The 20763-nt window shown below is 46.8% G+C and overlaps 1 long non-coding RNA gene across 2 annotated transcripts in view; it reads right to left on the minus strand.

The window, feature by feature from the left end:
- Nucleotides 1-16094: 16094 nt before the first annotated feature.
- Nucleotides 16095-20763, minus strand: part of LOC103657274 — a 40223-nt gene continuing 35554 nt past the window's right edge. For both annotated transcript variants that reach the window (XR_005833322.1, XR_566794.2), the window contains 2 exons: nt 18204-18381; nt 16095-17317 (listed from right to left, as the gene is read on the minus strand). This is a non-coding gene — a long non-coding RNA (uncharacterized LOC103657274). The remainder of the gene's footprint in view (nt 17318-18203; nt 18382-20763) is intronic.

Here is a 20763-nt window from a genome sequence, read left to right on the forward strand (position 1 = left end):
GGAGGCCGGGGAGAGCAGAAAGCCTGGCTCTGTTCACAGAGCTCGGAAGTGGAGAGCTACAGAGATGGAAAGAGTAGCTCTGGAGAGGGATGGGGGGAGGGGGGGTACGGGCAGGTGGAGAGAGGTTTTAGGGGACGAGTTTGGCACCGGGCTGGAGAGACCCTGGGGCAGCAGCTGCTGTGCTGGAGTGAACTGTATGTTCACAGAGAGATGGGGAGACGAAGAGTTTCAGGAAGGTTTTCCCTGCATCATGATGGCGGTTTCTCAAAGGCATGAGATGTAGATTTGAGCTGCTTGTGAGCTGCTCTTGGATGCTTACTGACGCTTCGCTAGGGGCGGAGCCAGGCCAGAACGGCTCGGGGTCCTGCAGGCGGCACATCTCTGCCCTTTCCACACTCCATGGCCTGCCGCTCCTGCTTCTGCGGCCCCATGCCATGGAGAAAGGTTGTCAATCGCAGGCTTTTCAAACGCTCTTGCCACCGTTTTGTGATGGAACGCTCCTTTCCGTGAGCAACCTCGCGGGGGCTTGGCAGGACAGGCAGCACAGCGGACTCTGCCATTCGGCGACCTCACCCGCGTGCCAGGAAACCACCAGTATTCACAGGTGGTCGTAGGATCATAACAAACAGCTACAAAATGTCAATGGCTTCACAGAATGAAATACCATTTCTCACCCACGTGACCTCCCGTGTTGTTGGCACTGCTCAGTGGTTCTCCTGGGCAGGTCACCCCCAAGCCATGACTCCAGGGACCAGGCTTCTAGAGTCTTACTATTTCCTATCCTCTGGGGCCTTGGAGTCCTTCACACCCAGGTGCAAGAATGGCAGGAGGATAGGGTGGGGAGAAGGGCACAAACGTCAGGAGCCAGCCTGGAAGTATGTACACGTCTCTCTACCAATCACGTGGTCCCACCTCAACACCAGGGCGGCTGGGATGTCTTGTCTAGCTGTGTGTCCCAAAGGACAAGGAGATCTGGTTCAGTAGCATAAAGCAGTCTCTGGCATGCAGGGCCCTCCAGCACAGAATCGGGTGTTCCCAAATCTGCCAGACTTGGGGACACTGCTAGTGTTGTTCCCCAAGGCAACCATGCATCAGGTCTGTGGGCGTCATGTGATTCCTGTTCACTGCACAAGGGATTTATGAGTAAGCTAGAATCCTCCAGAGGAGAACAGAGTTTTGAACATGTTTGAGGAGTTTTGAGAAGGCTATATGGACCTAGACAATTGGGAGGCATCTGACATTTTCCAGTCATTTTCCATTTTGGAGGGAGGACATGTCCAGTTTAATAACTGCCTTTAAATTGACATTGACCAAGGCACTGTTCTTTTCATTCTGTAAAACATGAGACCAGAAAAACAAAAAACACCACATGCGAGGTGCAAGCACCAAATAGAAAGGGATTCCTCACCAACACACAAAAGATGGGTGCCAAAACTCCACAAACGTCTGTCTTCACTGTCCACCCAACCAAGGTTGACCTTGCTTTCTTGGAATATCCAGCCATTCTTGGGCAAAAGAGGGTGATTCGTCCCTCATTTTCAGGACACCGGCCTTGGTTTCCTTTCCATGTGGAGTCATGGCCTCGGCAGTGAAGCTGGTAGGAAGCTCCATTCCTCTGTTTCCTTGGAGAAACCATGCTTCCCAGGTCACTATGACAATCCCCAAACATGGAGCTTTATTTTGGAACACAACGGAGCTCACTCCTCATGGACTGCAGGGGTTTCATAATGACAAAAACCTGCTTATAGCACAGTCTGTTTCTCTTCATTTCTCCCCAGAAATACCAGACTCTGGTTGTAATGGAGAACCAAGGCCGAAATATCACAAAGCAACGTGTCACTCGCCCTTCCTCCAGGGTTCTTTGCTGCCTTCAATTCACCCTCCCTTCCCATTGGTAGAGACAAAGGAGAAAATTCTATAACCGCTGGCCTTTGTCCAGGATCATGAAATAAAATGAAGCAAGACAAACAACAGAGACAAGTGAACAGCAGGTGGAACGGCTTACCAATCTCATAGTGCACACCCAACAGGTGAGTGTGTTGATTTCTTTTCCTCTTCTTCCTAAATGTTCAGCTCTTGGGCCAAATTCTTATAGTAAAATCAAGGGTTGATAAAAGAGCCCTGAAAACCTCTACCTGGAAATGACTTGCCCATCAATATGAATCCTGGATCTTCAAAGAAGTCATCTGGTTTGGCTCACTAGTTTGGCTTCTGTGACTCTACCTAAAGTCAATGACTTAGGTTGGAGTCTCCCAGAAGGAGAGCCTGAGACAAGGATTTGGTGCAAGTGAGACGTTTCTTTGGGAGGTGTTTCCAGGAAGCTTGATGAGGGAGTGGCTGAATGAGGGAAACAGGAATGAGAGAAAAGTGAAGATGATGGATACACTAGTGAGTCAGACAAAGTGGGTAGCTGGGGCTCAATCCTGTGAGGACCGTCTGACAGAGTGAGTAGAATATACCCTGTCAATTGTGTCAGTTGTCATGCTGAAGAGCAAGGAAGCTGAATTCCCATCCCCATTGTTGAGGTTTGCTTAGAGACATCAATGCTGGCACATCTAAGCTATTCTACATGTATGTAGGCCAAGCATGTTTCCATGGCCAGGGAACGAGTCCAGTCAGGTGACACAGGAAACCAGCAGACCATCCAGAGGCAGTCTTCGGGCACCCCTGGGAGAAGCCTAAGGATGGGATGCTGACAGTATCCTCTATAGATAATAATCCAATATAGAAAAAAAAAAAAGTAACAGAATTTCAGCATTACCTATAACAGTAAAAACCTGGAAGCAATTTTAATGTCCACAGTAGAAGAAGGCTTACCTGTGCTCTGGTATATCTACTCAACAAAATATTGCCCATTGTGACTTTGTTCAATAACATTGTTGCCAGGCTCTGTACTAGATCCCAGGATCACTACAGTAAAAAAGACAAACCCAGTTCCGGCCTTTCAAGAGTGTATGGTCTCATTTGTTTTTGCCAGATTTTTAAAAAAAAACATGGGTATTGGCCTAGTTCGTACTATAATACTCCACAAGTAGGATTGTATAGACAGCATGATCTTAATTCTGTTGTTAAAAATGCATAGAAAAAAAGACTGGAGGGAATTATACCAAATTGCTAATAGGGATCCTCTTCAGATGATGGGAGTTTCTTTGCTTTGTACATTTCTATTTTCACCAAATTTCCTACAATAAGAATGTATAAGGGAGAAAATGGTAAACTTTATTTGCAAAGGAGGGAGAAAGAAGTCACCTGCCAAGCAGAGGGGAACTCAAAGCTGGCCCTTCTCACCACCTCCCTATGCTGGACTTTCAAGTATGCCTAGCATTTCTGGTTCCCTGCTGAATCTGGAACCAACATCTTATGTGAAGTAATTTGGGGCACTTCTCAGGCATGACTGGGGCCTGGGAGGGAGCAAGTATCTCCTGATACAGTGTGAAGTTCTTAGGGCACCACAAAGACAACAAGAAATAGCTATCCTCTTCTTTCTCTTAAGTTAATTCACAGAAATATGCAATGCACAGATGTTTTCCGGGCTGTTTCCTCTGTATGCTGATGAGCTCTGATACCGTCTTCCGTAGTCAGCCAGTGACTTCCGTGTCCACAAACGTCCTGCTTCTGCTGAAAGTTACCATTCCACCAGGGGGAGGGGACCTCCATACTGGGAATTTTCTGGCCAGTTCTGTCCTTAGTAGACTCTTGAAGCTTGGGAATGAAAGATGTTACCTAAATACAAACTATTCTTATCAAATGCTTTGAAAGGGTTCAGTGAGCTAGGCTTAAAAAGCAGAAAGACGGCCATATTCAGTGTCATTTCATTTACTGCAAGAGTTACACTTGGCAAAGTTCATCCTGAAATATTTTCCATGCAGTTTAAAAGAGTTAAATATCTTGAAAATCCTCTCCCTAGATTCCCCCCAAAGATCTCAATTCTAAGTTATTTATGGTAGATGGAAACATTTTAGTTCTCGAAGTCTTTTGTTAATTCAGTATTTGGCTATAGGTCCAGGCTGCAGCACTGGACAATGTCAAGGGGCTCCACTCACATAGCTGTCTCCTGGAGTCTTGCAACATGGTGTCTACATGGATCCAAAAATGATTTTCAAAACAGGTCTTGATGTTCCTGAATTTCTGGTAGGGCTCTTGGACATTTAATTCTGATACACAGGCTCAAAGGGAGGGTCATATATATTTTGGGATCAAGATCATCAATGCTTCCCAAAGTGTGTTATTCATTCCTAGTTCCTTGGGATGTCAACAGATCTTTTGCAAAAGACAAGGGCTATGGTTTAAATTTAAATGAATTTAGGAAAGGCTGTTTAAGTAAATTTAAACCAGGGCTTTTAGTGCAGGGGGAAGCGGTCTAGAATACGCTGGTGGCGTGTATCTTTATGAATTTCCAAGATAGCAACAGAATACACAATGTTTCCAAGTTTTTGAATACTGAAGTGCCAGCCCCTCCAATTTCCATTTTTGGTTTTGCCCCATGCCTCCTACAGCTGCCATCTGCAATAGGGACAATTACCAGCTCTGAAGCACTGAGCATCAGATCTACGCCGGTGGTTCTCAAACATCAGTGTGCATCAGGGCTCCCTGGAGAGGTTAACACGTGATACCTGAGCCTGTCCTGAGAGGTCCTGATTCAGAAGGTCACAGTGGGCCCCAAGAACATGCATTTCTGGGCTCGTACGTGATGCTGTTGCTGTTAGTGGAGGGACCCTATATTCGAGAACTACTGGTTTAGAGATAGTTCGTGATTCCCCAGCAACAGACAACCTGGAGGAACAGGAGTGATTTTCTAGTACAGCTGGTTCTTTTAGATAAGAAGAGCCCATTTCCCCAAATGCATGACAGTGAAGAGACACTTGCTTTTGAGAGACCAGGGTTGAGAGCTGAAATGTACAGATGAGATCTATCTGGGAACATAACTAAACGCAGTCACAGAAGCAACAGCCCAAGGTAGGAGCTCATCTGGGACGGGGTAAGGGGCACTAGCGTAGGCGTCAGACAACCTAGCATCAAAGCCCAGGCAAATAATTTCTCTGCAGCCTCAGCTTCCTCATCTGTCGTATGAACATCGGCTCTTTGCCTGCTATGGTTATGGGAAGCGCAAACCAGATAGCAGGTGTAAAGCACTTAGCCCCATATTCCACGGCTGGCCACCGATAAAAGGAAGGAAGACTTGCTTACTGGGAATAAGGCAAGGATTGGGTATGGGAAGTGGCCCCGCAAGGCCAGACAACACACCTGATTTACTAAGCAGCTGGTCCAAGTTCCCTTAAAATCCTTTTGTCTGGGATTGGTTTCTCATTGTGGAACTGCGATTAGGACTGAGAAGCCCCTGGGGGTAGGGGGTAGACTGTGGACGTCAGGAGCAGGAGAGCCAACTCAGAAACTGCCCGGTCTCAGGCTTCTCCCAAAGCCCTCCAGTGCCCAGCTGATACACAGTAGGTGCTTATGAAATATCTGTTGAAAAATCCATGTATTTGATAGAGGGATGTGACCAACTTGGCCCCAGGAGCCACTGAATAATAGAACACCAAGATTTTGCTTTAGCTGCTCAAGCTTTTTCTTCTCAAAACAAACAAAAAACAAAACGAAACGAAATGAAAATAAAATCAGACAGAGCTTTGTTTCTGAAAAACACTGAACAAATACACTCGAGTTATTATCTCAAGAAAAATCAATGACTTTCCCATCCACCAGCGTATGAGCCTTCGGCATTGACTTGGAAACACTGAAGTCCTCCAGGCCCGAAGCTCTCCAGGGTCCTCTGGCTGAGCACACGGGCTCCAGCCGCCCCGGCTAGCCGATCCAGTGTGAAATCATTTCCTTCTTGGAGCGCAGAGCCACGCTGCAGGGACTCACCCGCCCGCGAAGCCCTCTGCCTTTTGGCTAACACAGCGAGCGCGCAGAGAAAAGAGGCAATCAGGCAGCTGTAGGGCTTGGGGTTTTGGAGAGTGGGGTTACGGACTATCAAGGGGGAATTACCCACAGCCAGGAGAATGACTAAGAGCTAAGCAACTACCTGGCTGAGCAGCAGACTCACCCCATGGGACCTTTTATTTAAATTATTGCTATTATCATTATTAAAATTATTATTTAATGACAGATTCCTAGGTCCCACCCTAGACTGGTTCAGAATCTCCATGGTCACATCCTCTTTTGGAGATTCCGTGGTGAAAGAGAGTGCAGGCATTGCTTGATTCTGTCTCATTCCCAGACACACCATTGCTCTGAGCTATTTCCAACCCTTTGCAGCTCACCCAGGGTCTGGGGCTCAAGAGAATTCCTCCCCAAGTGCTCTCTGTGCACGACCAAGCCGACAGCATCGAAGAGGAGGGATGTGCTTTTAAGAACATGCACTATGGAAATGAGGAGAGGGGGAAGTGCTCAAAGACTCGGCTCATGGTGCCAGCCCGTGTCTATAAGCACGTCTTCGAAAGCATTCATCCTCGAAGACGACCACAAAGAGTGGCTAATGCTGAGCAAAAGTATGCCATGATGTCTGCTCAGAAGAATGTCAAGATGCCTCCTCTCGGCACTTTAGCTCTCAGGAAGGAAAAGGAGATGAAGAGGACCCTCTCGGTATCTTGCTAAGAAATGAGGGGCCAGATCTCGAAGCTGAGAAGCCGGGAACCACTCTCCCAGCCACTCCTGTCCGCCTGTCCCTGCTGCACAGGGGAGAGGCTCTCCTTACGGACCCGTCTGTAGCAGGTGCTTTCCACACCCTATCTCATTTCGTTATCACCCCCGGTCCTGCGATATGGGTCAGGGGTCGGCACGCTCTGGTCACCACCTGCTTTTGTAAATACAGTATTCCTGGCACACAGGGACTGTCATTCATTTACGTGCTACCTGCGGCTGCTTTCACTCCACAACAGCAGAGCGGGGTCTGCGCCCCGTATGGAAGAGATGTCTGCACTCCCGTGCTCACCGCAGCCTTATTCTCAACAGCCAAGATACGGAAACAACCCTAAGTGCCATCGTCAGATGGATAAAGAAGATGTGGTATAATTACACACAAGGGGATAGTATTTAGGGATGAGATAGAGAAGAAACTCGTGATGTTTGTAACACTGTGTATGGACCTTGAGGACATTATGCTCGGTGAGACATACCAGACCCCAAAAATGACAAACACTGGATGATTCTATTTTTATGTGGAATCTGTAGAAGCCAAACTCATGAAAACAGAGAGTAAAGTGGTGGTTAGCAGAGGCTCGGTGGGTGGAAGAGGAGAACTGTTTGAGGGTACAAACTTGAACTAGCCGAGAAATAACCCTGGAGATCTAGTGCATGGAGACAACACTGTGGTATTATAATAACCAAACTCTTAATTATTCCTGCCACAAATGTGAAATCATAATTATGTGAAATGATAGAGGCACTAACATTGTAATGAAATCCTATTATAATGTATAAATGTATCAAATTTACCTGATCCACATACTGTATACTTTAAGCGTACACCATGTTATAGGACAAACATATTTCAATTCAAACAATAAAAGAAATGAGGCCATAAAGAAGAAGGAAATCCTACCAGTTGTGGCAACATGGCTAGACTCCGAGGGCGTTACGCTAAGTGCAGGAAGTCTGGCAGAGACAAACACTGCATGTTGTCACCTAGACGTGGAATCTAAAAGGCTAAACTCGGAAATAGGGAGGAGAGTGGTGCTGGCCGGGGGTCGGGGTTGGGGCACATGGGGAGATGCTGGTCAAAGGGTATAAACTTTGAGTGATGAGTATATTCTGCGGATATTGGGTAAAGCACTGTGACTACGGTTAATAGCACCGTATTAAACACTTCGAAGTTTCAAAGAGAGGAGGTTATAAATGTTATTAAAACAAAAAAATTAAAACAAAACAAAACCCTATGCTCCGCAAAGTCCAAAATACTTACTGTGTGTCCCATTACAGAAAAAGTACATTGATCCCTAAAACTGTGGGATTCCTATTGGTCCCACTTTACAGATGGGGAAACAGAGGCACAGAATGGCTGTGTGTCACCTAAGATCATTTCAGTTATAAATGACGGGGTCTGAGATGCCTTTGGTCCCCAGAGATAAATAGCCCCGTGGTTCTGCCACCCTTCGGTCATGCTTCCTGTACTGGCCTGTTCCTGCTAAATGTGTCAGCCGAGAAGGACATGTTTATTTGCTGTGAATGTAATGTCTCAGGCTGACGATCACACAAAGGCTTGCAGGGGATTCTGGAGTCCCAGAGAGGGGTCATCCAGCCCACCCCTCCTCTCCAAGCCCTTAACAACTGAGCTCCCAGCCTGCCCAGTGTTTATCAGAAAGAGAGAGCCATCCACCATAGACAGAGATAGCACTCTGAAGTCCAGGAGACTGTACCAGGGATACACGGACAGGGGAAGAACTCGAGAAGAGCCAGATAGCCCTGAGCAAAAGGGCAACAGCTGCTCTTGGCTGAACAGTACCCCCCATGGAGCTCATCCCTGGTCTTATCACTGAGGCCAGGCCCATGTTTGTCTTGACTGCTGTTTTGTCTTTCCACCCAGTCTCGGCTTGATGTTGCTCACCACCAGGATGCCTCCCATGCAGGGTTCCTGTCCGATCCCGGTTTCTGCCTGTTTGGCTTTGGCTCAGACTTAAACCCTGTGGGTAACAGATCACTCCTCAACTGGGGTCTGCAGCCCGTAAGGAGCATCAGAACTAAAGCTCCACATCTTAGGCAGAAAACCAAACATTTCCAAACATATCCTGAGACCAAACCAATCCTAAGAATAGGATAAGTAAAGCTGGTGGAAAAGATGGCTCAGTTAAAAAGTCGCCATAATTTCTGAGAATACAGAAATAGTTATATAAATTATGATAAATCCGTACAGTGGAATACTATGCAGCCACTTAAAAATGAGATTAACAAAGATTTTTAAATAATGTGATACAGCAGAGGCAGGGTCCGCCTCATGGGTGAGGAACCTGAGCCATTAAATAGGGCCCCACCCTTGGTGCCCACACTTGGTCTAACACTCTATGGCTACTATCCAGAGATTCTTAGTAATTTTTGGACAGGGGGCTCCACATTTTCATTTTGCACTGATCCCAGAAATTATATAGCTGGTCCTGAGCAAGGATATCTCCCAGGGGGGGTCCCGAGGGGCTCAGGGTGTCCCCTCCAACCCCCCCCACCCCCACTCTCACCCTGACTAAGGCTTCCATGTGAGGATTCCTTTCCAGAATTTCTTGGGAAAAAAATTTTTTTTAATATTTTATTTATTTGACAGAAAGAGACAGCCAGCGAGAGAGGGAACACAAGCAGGGGGAGTGGGAGAGGAAGAAGCAGGCTCCCAGTAGAGCAGGGAGCTCAATGAGGGGCTTGATCCCTGGGACCCTGGGATCACGCCCTGAGCCGAAGGCAGAGACTTAACAACTGAGCCACCCAGGCACCCCTCTTGGGAAATCTTTGTTTTTCAAAATCGCTAAAGAAAAATTAGTGAAGAAATTAGGATGAAAAAAAGTATTGTAATTTTCCTGCAAGAATCAAAGCTTAACAATCAACAGAGAGACATTACTGGTTTGAAACCATCAATGTTAACTCAAAAACAAAAGCAGAAAGCACGGGCAGGTTATGATCGACATTTCCAGGAACCAGGATCATAGTGCATAGGAGAGAAGAGGTCATGACCTACGCAGTCAGTCTTGTTTGTAGCTCTTATCTCATTACAAATGTGTGTTCATGACCCTGACTACTGTGAATGGCGAGTCATTCTTGCAAATAAAACAAATATTATTAAATTTATATACATGTAAATATATATCTCCCGTTAATGATAATCTCAGAAATAACAAGTTTGGGGAGCAAAGTAAGTCCTTAAATCGGTAATTTTGACATGTAATTCTGCACAGTGCTTTAACTCTGCTAGATCTGAATGTCACTTTATTTGAATATTACCCAATAATGTTCACTGATATTTTCTGACATTCGATTATTTACTACATGCTATCCTTGTTGTATGTCTTACTTTATTGAACCAATATTGTTAGATATCCATAGAATGGGAAAAGAGTATGAACAATGTTGGAGTTCTTTTAAGAATAACTTATGATTTCAGAAGTTCCAAGAATTCCCAGGAATTCCAACTTCTCATTTGCAAACCCTGAAGATGAATATCCACTGGGAAACACTGATGCAACATATGATTGTCCAGCTAGAGACCACAATTTCCAGCCTCCCTTGCAGCTAGGGATAGCCATGTTCTAGGTTTCGACCAATAAGATGTAAACCCAAATGAAACATGAACCTTCTGGATTATATTTTTCTGAGGAAGCTGTTTGTCCTCCACTCTCACTTTCCCTCTTCTCCTTGGTTTTGAAGTGATGATAACTGGAGGAGCCCTATGGGATCAGGATATGGAGACCATGTGCTAAAGAGAGCACCCCTCCAGCCTGCTCCCTGGATTGCCTTGTGGAGCAGAACTTCCCACCTGCCCTGGCCTACCTTTAGACCATTACATGAGAGATAAATAAATACTATTTTATTTTAGCCTTTGTGTTTTGGGGTCTCCTTATTACAGCAGCTTAGCCTATATGAACATACATAGGAATATGTCTGTGCTACAATGATACTTGACAAAGCATCGTACACAAGTGCATATGACATCGTATTATATTGTGTATTACATTATACACAGTATTGTGTATATGCAATAGAATCTCAATCACTAAAAACATACAAGGAAAATGCCCAGGAGAAAATATGTCAAAAGACTGGCAACAAACGGGACGGGAGAAGCCAAGACAGACATTGTTCCTGAAAGAAATTAGGTGGTGTTATCTATGCAGCCACTAAACTAATACTTATTGAGCACTATTTATGTTCTGGGAAAAAAGCTAATCGAGAACGAGGAAGACTTATTCCCTCCTAGAAAGGAAGATGTTTGTAAGTAATAAATGGTATGAATGATGTGAAGAATTTATTCTCTCCTTTTGATGAATCTTTTTCCAGATATTGGGATATTCTTGAGGTTTGGGATTTTGGTTAATCTCAACCTCCTTCAAAGACTGGTCATCTCTATCATGTCTGGTAGAAGCTGATGGTTTCACCAGGAGGTGGTCCACCCCTTCAGCAATCCTCCAAGGCTAACAATGGGCAGAACTCCAAGCACTTCCATTTCACATTCTTGCCTCCCTCTTCAAAAACCTCAGTGCAGCTTCCCAAGCCTGGGGCTAAAGAAAACTGGAAAGCATCCAGCCTCATTATGTTCTCTGTGTCCTAGGAGCCCTTACCTGAGAACACATGGTTGGTTGTTGGGTTGCCATCTTGGAAAAACCAAGAGTGTCTATCTATTTGGTTTATGTTGGGGGGGAAAGCTAAGAAAGCTGAACAAACAGAAGAGTGGAAATTTGGCATTTGTCTTACACAGTAGCTTTAATTTTTGTAGCCCTAAAAAAAGTGAGAAACTCTAGTATTCTGTTTAGCAGAAGTCATTAAATATCCTGTAAGAGCCTGTTCGAGTCAGTGAGAGGCAGTAAGTTCGCTATTAAGTAATACCTGGTATTTACTAAAGGCTTCATCTGCCTATCTGTCCATCTACCTGCCTGGCTAACATGTCCAGCTCTGTCAGCCACTTCAGGGCATTTCTGTCCACATACCTGTCAGATTCTATTTTTCACCAGAAGCTTCATTAGGAAATAGAATCCGAGCAGTCTTAGAGGCACTTTACATAGCTGAAAATAATGAAGGAGAAGTCAATGCAATTAACCAGGCCCTTAACAGTAGGATTTGAATAGTGAAGGAACTAATTATGCGCCCCAGGCACCCACATATCGTATTTGCCACATCATCAGGCCGCAATAAAGAATGTCTCAGAGCTGTGCATCTCAAAGGACAGGAGTGAGACAGGGGTTACCTTGGTGAAGCCCTTTCCTGCCTCCTGTCTGTACAGAAGGCTGAATCTCACAAGGCAGAGTCTGCAGTTTTCTGCCCACTCTCCACTCTTCCCTTCTTTTTTACTAACAGAAGCCACATTTTACACAGGTTGAAATATGCCCAGATAAAAGAACATATTTCCTAGTCTCCTTTGCAATTGTAAGTGGCCAATGAAATGTCAGTGGAAGTCAACTGAGGCTTCTGAGAAGGCTGCCTTTCTCCCCTTTCTCTTTCTTCATCCTGAAACATGGATGTGATAAACGGAGTTCCAGCAGCCATATTGTTACCAAGAGGTGATTTTAGGAGAGGAATTCATGAACTTAAGATGGAAGAACAGAAAGACTGAAGGAGGTTGAGTCCCTGATGACTATGAAGCTGCCATACTGCCATGGGATTACCAACCTCTACACCTCATGGTACATGATGGAAAAATAGATCTTTAATTTATATCACAACTGCTAATTGGGGTGTTGGTTCCCAGCAGCAAGTCTAATTTTGACAGCTACAACTTACATTCAATTTCTACCTTTCCCACAGACATTCCAAGAGCCCTAGAAAAATTCAGGCATTGACTGAAGCAGTCATTCATCAACAGACATTTACCTAATGCCCAACTCTGTGGTCCACACCGGGGAGTGGAAGGGTGAGTATGCATGGTCTCTGACCCTGTGACCACTTCCCCTTTTCCCCGTTAGCATGAGTTGCTCTGTTCCACTGAGCTTGGAATCTGTTCAAGCTGCCTTGCCACAGAGGAATTATGTGAGCAGAGAAGGCAGAGAACCTCCCTTGTTCTTCTTACTATCACCCATAGTCCTTTGCATGACACCTGCCCCTTAGGTACTCAAGGTCTCTGGACAGGGGTACGTGAAAGCTGAGTTTTCAGCTGTTTAAGCATCTGCCTGTATCTGAAAATCACCATATAAGGGGCTGCCCACTTCGGACTTGAGGTTCACTATGATGCCTGACCTTTCCCAGCCACACGCTTTGGAGCTCAGACCCCTCATTCCATCTTCAGATATGATGCAGAGGAAGGTGGAACTTGCTCTCCGTTCTGGCTCTGCCTCTCCATCCTGGCCTTGCATCAGGTGTCACCTCGTCGGGGCAGCCAGGCACCCTTTAGGCAATGAGCACACCATGCATCCTCCAAGCAGCTCACGTGTATTCAGGGTGAGGAAACCACCAAATCCGCCAGGCCGTGGCCCATTCTGTCAATGTGTCTAGAGTGGGATAATCTCTGAAGATCGAGGGTTTCATCAGAGAGGAGCCAGTGGGCCTCCCGTGGTATCCCTGGGGCCATTTTTAGGAAAGGAATTGTGGACCAAGTACACCATTTGTCTCTCTCCAGCCTTCCTGGATTCACCCAAGTGCCACCTCCCAAGCCAGTCACGGTGCCCACTAGGCGTGCCATCTGCCAGGTCCCTGCTCTGACCAGCTGGTGAGGGGAGCATCAGTCTTGCCGTCCAGCCCCATGTTATGCTGGAGGACAGCCTAGTCTGAATACGCACTCTGTCCCTTTCAACATCGGGGACTTTGGACAAATGACTTGACCAGGGTAATTGTCAGTTTCCTTGGGGATAATATATTGACCTTACAGCGTTGTTATAGGATTAGAGGAGCAAGTGTGTAATAACCCTCAGCCCTGTTCCTGGAGCAGTGTGAGCTCTCAATAAATGTGAACTGTCACCGTCAGTGTTATTAACACCTGGTATCACCTGTTAGTTGAACTGTCTTATAACTTGGTGAACAGTAAATAGATTTAAGACTCTGATGCCAATAAAGAATCCCAGTTAGATTTTTTTGGGGGGTGGGAGGGGTGATTTTTAAAAGTGACCTTTTTACTTATTTTTCTCAACTCCCTTACTTTATTTCTCCTTCTCTCTAGCGATACTGTTTATCTTTTCGGTTGTAAGGAAACAACCAAGTCCCAGTCTGAGCTCCCATTCAAACGCCCTTGCTTGGAAGCATGTTTATCACTCACCGTCTGATTGGGTCAACTTGCTGATTTTTGGGGTTTTTTTCCGTGAAGTTTACAGTAGAGGGTCAAGTTACCTGCCCGTTTTCTTCCCAGGACGCTCCCATCCACGGATATGTCTGAGGTGTGGTGAGACAGGCAGAAACATAAAGACACATGTGGGAATAAATGTGTAAATGTATTTAGACTGTATTTGGGGAAACTGGGCTTTCACCGCCATCTAAATTCAACAGAGCTGAATGTTCAGACCAAACAGTGGTTAGCCGTTGACACCAAAAACCATTTGCAGCCCAAATTAGACACAACAAACCTGGGAAAGAATTTGGAAAACTCCAAGCCTTGCAACCCACCCCTCACCTCAGCCTGCTTTAGGCATCAAAAGTGAAGGGAAATGCGGCTGCCAAGAGGAGACAGAGGCCGGAGGAGATTCCTGGGGCTGTAGCAGGTGAAAAACACATTTGCCAAAGCAGAGCATGTTTGGGGCTGGGGATGAAAAGCCAGGGGTGCTTATAAGTGAAGGCCCTTAGTCCTGCTTCCCCTGGATGCCCACTAGAAAGAGCCGTCAGAGCTAAGGGGGGAGGCGGGGGCTGGGTTATCTTTACGCGGATGTGACTGGTAACACAGCAGGAACACTCAGGGATTCAGAGCGCCAGTCTGGCCCAGGCTGACTCTGCAGAAGCCAGACCGGGTTATACGTAGGTGGAGGAGGGGGTGGGCTTGGGGAACTTGGGTACTGGAAGGGAGGCCCTGCAGGAGAGGAGTGCCTCCACCACCCCCAGGAGCCGCGGTCTCATGGTGACGATGAAGAAATGGAGGACCAGGGGGGTCAGATCTTCAGATGTTTTAAGAAAGGCTGTAAAAGCGCCTGGTCTTCGAGATGTTGGCAACTGCTGGGACACATTTGACAACATCGTGTGCGGCTAAAGCCGACCAAGCCCTCCCTGGGTCCAGCCTCCCAGGCAGCTTCTGAATTCTAGGCGGGGGCTGACTTTTATCTTACCTCTGACGCCTGGGGGGCCAGGGGCTGGGTTGAGAGCCCGCGTGTATCCACTTCACTCCTCGCCCTATCTGCCTACCGATTAATTCATCTAGCCTGAGAACCCCTTTGCAGCTTGGAGAAAAGTGAAGTTCAAAAATCAAAGGACAAGCCCAGACAAAACCTTCCAGGTGGAAGCCTCGAAGACTGAGCTTTACTTCTCTTTTTTGCATATTTTGTCATGTGCCAGAGTGGTCGGCCGTGTTAAAATCACAGGTGTAATCGTCGTGGATGCTCCATAGGTCCTGCCAGGACAGGACAGGCTTGGGAAGGAAAGGAGACACAGCCGGGAGCGAGCGACACAGCCAGGTATCACCCAGGAGGCAGAAGACGCCTCGTCAGGGGCCAAAGTTATGTCCCTGCCTCCAGCGACTTTTAGTTTGGGACCTGTATTCCCAGTCTGCCCCTGGAATTTGGAATGTCCAGACAATGGCTCTGTGGGGGTCCTGGGGAGCAAGGTTTGCAGAGAAAAGTGTCATGCCTAGGAGGGAAGAATGGTGTCAGAGGGTGCCCGGTTGGTCCCCCGCAGCAGGTCACGGTGGCACCTCTGTGTTTTTGCATTGACCAAGCGAGGACAGTCCATGGGACCCCAAATGATGAAAAAGGCAACATGTCTTGGACTGAGGGCCAGCGTCAGAAGACACACACTGCACAAAAAGTTCCAATTCTAAAGGCTGCACAGCATGCCATCACCATCACAGCATATCTGGGCAAAGGGAAGACGAGGAAGGCAAGAACAAAAAACAAAAAACAAAACCCCCAAAAACAAACAAAAAAATTAAATGCAAGGTACGGCTCCCGAGCCTGAGATTAAGCCGTAAAGGGCTGGCTACTAATCACCACGGTGGGAGCAGTTCTCTCCCCACACCCGCCTTGCCTTTGCCGCTGATACCAAAGTCCCTCTCTCACCCACAAGCACACGCGAGCGAACCTTTCACTTTGTTCCCTAGAGTTCAGACACTGGCGCTGCTCGGAAAGATCTGCGCAGAGCATTGTGGGTACTGACATGCAAATGAGGAGCGCAACCAAGCGTGTCCCACATTGCTTCAGAGGACCTGAATTTTTTATGGCTTGTATGTGCTTTTTGATGTTTTCATTGTCTCCAGCATAAATGATATGCATTCCGATTCTGACAACCAGAAGTTTCTTTCTTTCTTTCTTTCTTTTTTTTTTCTTTTCCTGAAGCCGACCTTCTCTACCTCAAAACAAAACAAAACAAAAACAAGGGGGAGGCAAACAACACAAAAACCAAAAAAATCCACCGTAACAAACTGAGGATACTTTAAGAAGTGAAATATTTTAAGCAATCCAACCACAGATGCAACCAGGAAAGGAAAACATGTTGATTCTCTTAAATTCCTTGGAGGCAAACAGCTCCAACTTTCCTACCTCACTTAAAGGGACAACTTCCAGAAGGTGGGGGGCGGGGGAGGGGGTGAGCCGTTTTTTTCTCATGGTGGTCAGTGGTGAAGAGGCCGTTGCTATTATGAAATACGCCCTCCCCATCTGTTTGCACTTGTTTCTAATGAAGTTGGGGAAGTTCATTTGGAACAAGTGAGAGCTTTACAAGACCTCCTCCCCTACACACACACACACACACACACACACACACACACACACTTCAAGGACGAAGTGAGCTTTTAAGGGAATCATTTCATTTTACAGCCATGTGCCCTTAAAGGATCCAGAACGCCATCCACCCACGCCAAATACCTCAGATTCAGTGGTTGTTTTGGTTTGGCTAATGGAAGGGATTGCTGGACAAATCACAAGAAAGTCATTTCTGAGAGAATCCTGCCAACTGCCCGCCCCCCCACTCAGGTGACTAAGATTGTCAGGTAATGGGCTGGGTCTGAGAGGACCTGTCAGAACTGGGACATGGGACCTTCCGAGCATTCCAGCTTCGTTCCAACCTTAACCACACAAAGAGAAAACAGGGCACATCTTGTCAATGTGAACACAGTGGCCATCTCTATAAAAATCCTAATGAACCTTGCATTTTGCTTGCCATTCTACTCATCCAAGGATTTGCGACTCATCCTTTCAGCCTCCACACCCCTCCTTTGTCCAAATTCAGCATCATTCTTTCCATTCAGCACCATGCTGTGCTCTCACCGGCCTCGGATGACTCCTCAGCCAAGAAAAGACAACTTCCCTGTTCCCCAGTCCCCTATCCCCCACCCTCCATACCCTGGACAAGTTAGACTCAGTCGCTCTCTCACATCCCTCTTTGGAACTTTCTCCCACATTCCTCCACCTTCACTGAAATTCCCCCACAGGTTCCAAACGCCTCCACCTTCTGAGGCCAGAGCGGAATGGCTCCCCCAGGGTCAGAACTGCTCCTCTGACAACTTCTGTCTCCATCCTCAGCTCGCAGCAGCTTTCCTGGCTCGCAGTCAGTGTTCCACATATTTCTGAATGAAAGAAGGCAGCACTCCATGTTTATTAAACAGTTTCAGACACTTGGCATCTAATTTCCACTAAAGGCCTAGGAGGTAGGTATTAGCATTTTCATTTCACAGGTGATAAATTCAAGGCCTAAATACATGACTTGCCCAAAGTCCCCAACTGTTAAGTGTCCGAAGTTAGAGATGTCCCAGTGACACACCCTTTCTCCAGAAGAGACACCTCTCAGTCCCTTCTCCATTGTCAAGACACTCCCGCAAATAACGTTTCTGGAACCTCCGCAATGACCCCATCAGGTGGATATTCATAACAACCCTGCTTTACAAATGCAGGACCGAGTAGCATAAATCCCTGCATTCCTATTGCAGTTCTGTTCTCTTTTTCCAGAACTTTCTTTGAAAGACCACAACAACTGCTGTGATTAAAAAGGAGTCTGATTCTCCCCTGGCCTAAGCCACTGGGAGGGGGAGGAAGGTCGGTAAGGAATTCCAAGAAGCCATGTTAACCTTTTCAATTACAAACGCCTTTGGGGACTTAATTCACGAAACCACTCTGAAGACCACAAGCATTTATGATCCCTCTAAATATACCCACAGGAGCCTCCAGAAGCATCTCAGGTAGTCAGAACCCAGCTCCGTAAAACACATAAATACGTTGAAAATAGCAGTAACTGTTTCCACCCTATTTTTTTTTGTAATGACTGCGTGTACCCCAAATAGAAATGTTAGCAGCCACCCCTTTAATGCCACTATTTATATTTAACTTATCAGGATATAAATGGAAGCACAGTAGGCTCACATAACAGCTCTGGGTTTATTTGCTTTCAACTTCAGAGCCAGACAGCCTTGAGTTAGTACTGACAATAAAAATAGAGACCCAAGTAAGCATTCTCACCTCATCTCCGGCTTCCAGCCCTCATGCCCTTCGGTACCTCCAGTTTTCTCCCCCGAGAGCATCTGAGAGCTCTCCCGTGGGGGAAGGAGAGAGATGTCAAATGGGTTCAGCTTTTCAGATAATGAAAAGGAAGAGGACTTCTCGAGAAAGGCTTTGTGGTGGTGGCTACGGTAGGGCTCTAGGAAAACAACAGGAGCAAATCAGGGCGAAGGCAAGAACACTCTTCTGAACTTCAAATAAGAGCTGTCCAGACTCCCCGCGCCCAACCCCTCTCCGGCCCCCTCACGTTGTTTAGATTTCAGGCTCTTGAAGAAAATGTATTTCTTTTGACATTTAATAATGTCTGTTGACACGCAACATCCTTGCGAGGGCTTTTCGTTTTTTTATTAAATGATGTAAATTCTGTAACTGAGACCAGTTGTCATCAAACATCATAAAGCCAATCATGCCTCAAGTCATCAATATTTATTGTCCCCGGTAGGGGAGAGGCTGTTTTCAGTTTGGGGCAGATGGGTTTAATTTTTAAGTGGGGTAGTTAAAGCAGACGCACCTAGGATAAAATGTCAGGCCAGCAAGGATCTGCCGACATGGTACAATTGAGATGTTCAGGCAGCTGGAAGGAAGGGGATGGGGGAGAGAAGGGTATCCAGGGAGAAGGGAAAGAGAGAAAGAGGAGGGGAGGCACAGACCAGGGAGAAGGGGAAGAAAAAGAAGTGGGAAAAGAGAAACAACAACAACAACAACAATGTGTGCTCATCGATGCGTAGCATCTGCAGGAACCAAAACCGCCGTTGAAGTATCCACCTGGGGGAAGCGAGGAAGATGCCAGGCCCTGGAAGGGCAGGCCGAGCACCCCAGTAGAAAGTACATTGGAGAAAGTGAAAGTGAAGTGCAGGAGAAGGAGAGAATGTGAAAGAGAACCTGAAACAGAAGGCAAAAGGCAATAAATGAGATAATAATGTAAGCGAAAGCAAAAGATAAAAATGAGAAAGGAAAAGAAAAAATGAGAGTAAAAGAGAAAGTGAAAAGAGAGAAGGGAAAGGAATGGGGATGTCTGCAGAGAGAGAAAGCGAGAGGAGGAGTGAGGGGAGAGGCAGGAGCAGGAGGGCCAGCCCGGGTGGTGAGGCCGGTGGCGGACCAGGGAACAGGCCACGTGGGAGGGGGCTTGGGTAGTCTTTGGGTAGGCCAGTCCGGGGGCAGTCAGGAGTGGGTGGGGTTTGCCTTTGGCACCCTCACTTGTCCTGCCTGTGCCCCGTCCCCCTCTTAGAAATTACCCTATTATAGGCAGGCTTCTGGAAGGTTCTAGAATTTTCTCCTACCTGACTCTTAGGAAAGGCTCATTCACACTGAGGCATAAATGACTTAAGGCTTAATGGGATACTTCTGGCTGGGCTCAAGTTTTCCTTGTTCAATTTTAGTTCTAATGGCAAATTCTGAGACATTTGGCATCCAGGTAGGGAAAATTTTAAGGGATGTGAAGCTGGTGGCCAGAGTCTCATCCCATAATCAAGTCTGTCCTGCTTCCTGAATGTTCTGTGGGGTACACTTTGCACACCCAAATTTCTATTTTGGAGTAATAGATGGGAGCAGTATGACTAAGCCTTGGGCCCACGTGGCCTGGGATAAACCTCGAGTCCTGAGTCGTCTGCTTGGGACCCCAGTCCTGGGCTGCTGAATAGAGGGACCAGAAAGTGGGACCTCTTGGGGACAGAGGATGAGAAGCCTTGTCCTTTGTCCTCAGGGTTCAATGGGACTCTTGCAGAGACCAGGGCCTCAGAAGGAGGAGGGGCCAGGAATGGACTGTTGTGCAGTGTCCTTGAATGCCCAAATTCTGCCCACGCCGGCTTTTGTGCTGACGTCAGAGGGAAGAAAGGAAGAAGGAAGGAAAAAACCTTAATAAAGAGAATTTCCAAAAAAACTCCTGGAGAAAAATAAATAGGTCAAACCTCAAAGCAGCCCAGCAAACTCTCCTTAATGGTCCAGCCCACCACTTGCATTTTGAAATTACAGGCCTTCATATTTATGTAACCTGGCCCGTGAGGTAGGCTAGGGCCAAGGACCTCTTACCACTGCGTGGAGGAGGATTCTGAGGCCCGAAAGGCCCTACCCAGGGTCTCAGAGCATGTCAGAAGCACTGGAGGAGCCAAGCCTGAGGATCTCACCCACATCTGGCCCTTCCTTGGAAGAATGAGAGATGAGGGGCGGGGATTAGTGTTCCAATGCCTCATGACTGGCCTCTATGTCTCCCACCTTGTCTTGTGCATTCTTAAGTGGAAAGAAATTGCATTCTGTAGCCTCCCCCTCTCCTGAATTTTCCAATCTGATCTGGACAAGTGCCAGGACCCGAACGCCACCAGGGTCTCCCATTGAACCCCGAGGACAAAGGACAAGGCTTCTCATCCACCGTCCCCAAGAGGTCCCACTTTCTGGTCCCTCTATTCAGCAGCCCAGGACTGGGGTCCCAAGCAGACAACTCAGGACCCGAGGTTTATCCCAGGCCACATAGGCCCAAGGCTCAGTCACACTGCTCCCATCTATTACTCCAAAATAGAACTTTGGG

The sequence above is a fragment of the Ursus maritimus genome, unplaced genomic scaffold (genome assembly GCF_017311325.1).
Source record: "Ursus maritimus isolate PB19 unplaced genomic scaffold, ASM1731132v1 scaffold_7, whole genome shotgun sequence".
Classification (NCBI taxonomy): domain Eukaryota; kingdom Metazoa; phylum Chordata; class Mammalia; order Carnivora; family Ursidae; genus Ursus; species Ursus maritimus.